A 6,000-nucleotide genomic window follows, 5' to 3' on the forward strand; every position below is an offset into this window, starting at 1 on the left:
AGGGGACAGAGGGCCTGATTCAGAGGTGCATGTCGGAAGCAATTGGATGATTTTTTCAGTCTGCACGAGTCACACAGCACATACATCCTATTGGTTATCACTGGAGGGGATGCAGAACAAATTTAGAAAGGCAATTTTAGTCGGTGTTCCAGGGTGGTAACTAGGGTGTGGCTAGCTAGACATGGACGTGTTGCGGCCAGTGTCTGCGACTTTTTCTGCACTTGCTCTGATTTCTGCGAACTGTTCTGTGGCCATGCGAAAGTTGTGTGACCGACGGTGCGTGTTAATAAGCAGAGCGACGGAATAGTGCAGCAGCCAGTGGGCGTCTCTATACGAATTACATCGGCTGCAGCATAAGCAAAGAGGCAGTCACATTACAGAAACATATACAATCACGACTACATTAGAATCCACTTATGAATGAGGCCCAGAAAGTGCAGTGGAGGTGCTGAAGGACAGCAGACTGTAAGGCAAATAAAAGCACCGAAGTACAGGTGGGAAGGCTACTTGTCTGTAAATAACCCGATGGAAAAGAGGATGCATACACTTTGGTGGCTAGCGAGACAATTTAATTGCTGAGAGGACATTATAGCTCTAAGTTTTATATTGTGATGAATATATCATAGAAGTGATTTGATGGAAGAGAGGCCGTGACCTATCAACTTGAAGAAGTTAGTTGCCACTAATATATTCCTGTTGTCAGCATTAAACAAACATTGGGCCTGATTCAGAGCCGTTCGCTATTTGCGGTCGTTCGTTCAAAAACAAGGGGTGGCTATTCAAATGATCCGTTCGCAAATTGCAGTCTGTTCACACCTCTAAGTCTGAACGAGCGAGCAAAACATACGCTCGTTTATTTGATAAAAACGCCACCTGGCCGCTCGCACCATACGTCATGACCGCTATTTATTAGTTTAATCGAGTACATCGTACAGCGTATGAACTGCTCGCTATTCTTGTGGTTGGTATTTTCAACCGCTATTTTGCGAGCAGTTCTGAGTTAAAAAAAACCAAGTGACGTGGTCAATGACGCTGCTGTATTAATTATGCACTCCCTTAAAACGCCCATTTTGACCTTTAAGCACGCCTGCGTTCGAATTCCACTCCCCCGTTTTCAAACACCTTCCCCTGTTACCACCCACATACGCCTCATTCTGTCACTCAAAATAGCAGGCACTCGCTATATAGCGTACAAACGATTTTCGGCCGCACTGACTGGTTCGCGCATGCGTACTAAAAACCGTACGCATGCGCAGATGTGCGAACATCGCTCGGAACGAGCGTACGGCCGCTAGCGAGCGGCTCTGAATGAGGGCCTTTGTCACCTCAGTGTGATCAATAAGTAATTACCTCAGTCTCCCTGCTAAATAAGCCATCATTCCCAACTCTCTTATGCTCTCATGCCATTCAGACTGTGAGCAGTAGCAGAGTAAAGTGAGACAAGTATATTCTTATTCAGCCTGCTCAACCAGTAGATTAATCGGGACTGCAATTCAGGCAGTTCATAGGACCTGATTCATTAAATATCGCAACTGTTAAAGCGTATGTACATGGCCAATTGTTGCGTACTGCACATGCGTATGCATCATAATGCGCGTGCGCGAAGGCACCACTGTGATCACAGAGACCACGGAGATCCATCGCAAGGTGATTGACAGGCTGTGAGCTTTTGGGGGTGGTGACAGTGATATGGTCGGAGAAACGCAGGGGTGTGTCCATTTGAACGTTGTTGCATGGGCGTGCATAAATTAGCCACTGAGACAGCATACGCAGCTTGAGTACTTACTGCGTGCTAAGAGGTTAGCAATTTCTAAATAAGGTCAGGGCTGCTGTAATTCTGCGTGAGGGTCCGATATTACTCGATGTTCCTGATGTATACGCAGGACTGTAAGGTTTTACTGATAGCGGTAGTGGGAGGCAGTGGGCATCGCTATGCTGGCTGTGTGACGGCATTGCGATATCATTCATTAGCATATTTTCACAGCAGACCTACATATGATTGTGGAGCTGCGATCGCACTAGCGATCCTTAAAGAATCAGGCCCATAGTTTCCCTCATCTCTATTGAATTGGAAAATATCAATATTATCATTTAGTGGTGTCTCAGTATCAGGAGTTTACTTTGCTAGAATACAGTCTAGTACTGGGAAACTGATATCTTATAGTGGGTCAGCATAAGACGCTCAGTGGTTTATGGTCAATAAATCTTTTTGAACTACTATTATAATTAAAATAAAGTCCAGGACACAACAATGTGGCATACAAGGTCACAGTTTTTATACATTGTGACTCAATTGTAATTAGATGGGAGGCTAAGAAGCTGCTTCAACAAATTAGCTCTAGCCAATCCAATTTATACAAATGGAGAACCACTAATACATCCCCCTAGATGCAACCTTTTGTGGAAGGCTCACCTCCCCCTACTTTGACATAGTCTGGGCGCCTTACAAAGAAGCGCTCAGGGCTCCCCACATAGGACAAAACCCCCTCACTTTAAATGGTAAGTGCCCCAGAAAGATATCATGCACCCATAGTGGCTGCTGACCTGTAACGCCATTCTGCCACAGCCACGTTCAACAGAGGGGCAGCCCACCACCCATGTGACCCAAATCATGCTCCATTCAAAAGGGATAGTAGACCTATAAAAAAAATACCCAACTGCAAATATTGAGTAAACTCTAACTTCAACAAGGTGCCTAATCACTTTTCCACATGAATTTAAAATGAAATGGGAAAGCACAACATTAATCTACATCCTAGCCTTGTCCAAGTCCAAATCATTTTTAAACCACTTCTAAATTAATCCTGGCACCATCTCTAACTATACTATCTTTACATTTGGTCACTTAGACTGAGCCTCTGAAGTGTCAGCCTTCATCTTCAAAATCAAATTGATCCCTTTTGACTGGACCAAATTGTACAACTAAGGTGTACTTTAAACCAATCTGCCTCCCACACTTTCTTTCAGCAAAAAAACTTAACCTAGAAATGTTTCTCAGCATAAGATCCTTGTTCTCAGCCACTTTACACATTTGATTTGATGTTTGATTTAGCTCACCTCAAATCAAATTAAATTGAATGTACAAATCCCTGTCAAAATCACACATTTACAAAAATTCGATTTGAGAGGGCTTTTCTAAATCAAATTCGATTTGGTTCGATTTTTGAACAGTGGGCCTGATTCAGAGCTGAACGCGCTGACCAGAGCACTCGCTCTGAATCGGCCCTCCTACCTGTTTTAGGAGCGTCCTCATGGACGCTCGCATAGCTGTGGGTTACCACCCACAGCTTATGCGAGCGTCCATGATGATGGTCGCGATGGTCAAAGACCATCGCGACCATCGGGCTTGCGACGAGACCCTGCGGTAGGGTCTCGCTGCCGCAAGCCCAGGAGTGATTTTGGCTCTATCAGAGCCAAAGTCACTCCCACTGACATCATTACTGATGTCAGTGGGGCCGGACTCAGATGGTAGGGAACGCCTCCCTCTGGCTGCCACGCCCCCAGCATGCCCACCAAAGGGGGCGTGCTGTCAGTCACCATCGACAGCACGCCCCCTTTGGTGTGAGACCCCGAGCGACGTATTTCTCGTCGCTCGCCGGGTCTCGCACATGCGCACGACGGAGCTCCCTCCGTCATGCGCATGCGCATTCTCACAACATCGATCCGCTAGCGAGCGAACTTTGCTCGCGAGCGGGTCTGAATGACCCCCAGTGATTTAATGTTCGATTTTGCATGCTCATGTGCAAATCGAACAGCAAATCCCACTCAAAATCGAACCTCAAATCCTCAAAGTAATAGACCTGCTTTAGTTTTTAGCATGAGCAGGTCTAATTGACACAGATGCATGCAGAGTTCAATGAGATCCATACATGCATCTTAGTGTAAAAGTCCCCCCCTAAGATCACAACCAGCCCCGGCCTTTTCATAGCCAGCCCTGTGGGTATATTTACTAAACACTGATTTTGGATTCTGGGTCTGATTCAGCATGGAAGGCAAGTCTGCAATCGCACGTACCCACTCGCAGCGAAAATATGCAAATGAATGTGATCATAGTGCAATTGCATTACTATACCAATACGCCCACCATGCCCCTTGGCATCCCACTAGTTAGTGTGAGATTTGAAATGAGGGTTAGTTAAAGAATAATAAAGAGGAAAGCCTATGTGTTACGTTAAATAAGTAGGTTATAATAAAAAGTGCATAAACTACATATATTAACAACAAACTAAAGAAGTGAAAAAGTGTACATTATGATGCCATGAAGCAGTCCAGCCACACCAGCCCAGAGAGCCCCGCATCCCAATATAAGTTCCAAAACTGACACACAGCATATATATAATAAGTCTTACCCTCAGTGCGTCTCATTAGATGTGCAGTCTTTGAGTGCAAGGACTCCTTGCTAATTAAAAACACCCAGGAACAGGTGGGAGGGGTGCTAATCAAGGTGGAAGGAGTCTCATCCTTCCAGTGTACATACATACACACAGTACAGAATACATAGGGGGAGGGGCCCTAGATTGCACACCCTAAGCACAATGTGAGGTGCTACCTGATGAGACTTGTAGTGCTGCAAGCAGAAAAAGAGAGACAAATGCAAGTGCACACTCTAACCATGTTGAACCAAATAATTATACTGCTAAATTGCATCCAAGAGGTTCTTAGCATAATAATGGCCATAATTATGGGCCTGCCCACCACATCCAGGTGACCTCTATCAGGCAGGTCCACTCCTATGGAACAAATACAGGGCACGGGATCCCCCAGGCCAGCCCCGTAGAACCGCCCCATGGCACCACACTAGTGTGAGATTTGAAGTTAGGGTTAAAGAATAATAAAGAAGAAAGCCTATGTGTTAAGTCCTACATAAGTAGGAGGTTATAATACAAAGTGTATAAAGTTCTACATACATTAAATAAAAACTAAAAAAGTGAAAAAGCGTAGATTATGATGCCATGAAGCAGTCCAGCCACACCAGCCCAGAGAGCCCCACACCCCAATTCCAGTCCCAAAACTGACACACAGCATATATAAAATAGGTCTTACCCTCAGGGTGCATCATTAGATGTGCAGTCTTGGAATGCAACGACTCCTTGCTAATTAAAAACACCCAGGAACATGTGGGAGGGGTGCTTATCAAGGTGGAAGCAGTCTCATCCTTCCAATGTACATACATACACACAGTACAGAATACATAGGGGGAGGGGCCCTAGATTGCACAACCTAAGCACAATGTGAGCACAATGTGAGGTAATACCTGCTGAGACTTGTAGCGCTGCAAGCAGAAAAAGAGACAAATGCAAGTAAACACTCTAACCATGAAGGTCCCTAACACTCCTATGGGGGGTCCCATGTCCTGTATTTGTTCCATAGGAGTGTTAGGGACCTGCCTAATAGAGGTCACCTGGACGCTTTGGGCAGGCCCATAATTATGGCCATTATTATGCTAAGAACCTCTTGGATGCAATTTAGCAGTATTATTATTAGGTTCAGCATGGTTAGAGTGTGCACTTGCATTTGTCTATCATGGTACTTGCCATGATGCCTACATCCTCAGCAATTTATCCCTCTCTGCAAATTTGAGGCGGACCAAATGCTAGAGGGATGGTTGTTACCTGTATGTGTTTATTAAGCAGCTTACACTACATGTTACTATATTGTTCTAATTTTGTTTTTCCCCAATTGGTGATTTAGGCTATGGCTGTTACTCCTGGCTTCTGACTCCATTGTCAGATCCACAAATTCCTGCTGAGCATAAATATAACGAAGAACATATAGCCACCCAATCCGTGATAGAACATACCTTTGGGCTATTAAAAAAAAAATAGTGAAATACAGCACTCTATCCACTATGGGCCCATTTCAGATCCGCTCGCTAGATACGTTCGCATGCAAGCAAGCCGTCAGCTGCTAAAGTATACAAATCTGGCGGTCGCACAGCAAGACATTAGCATGCCCACTATGCCTTGTCGTGCGATCGCAGTGTGTATATAGATGTCCACC

The sequence above is a fragment of the Taudactylus pleione genome, unplaced genomic scaffold, assembly GCF_031769625.1.
Source record: "Taudactylus pleione unplaced genomic scaffold, aTauple2 ptg000036l, whole genome shotgun sequence".
Classification (NCBI taxonomy): Eukaryota; Metazoa; Chordata; class Amphibia; order Anura; family Myobatrachidae; genus Taudactylus; species Taudactylus pleione.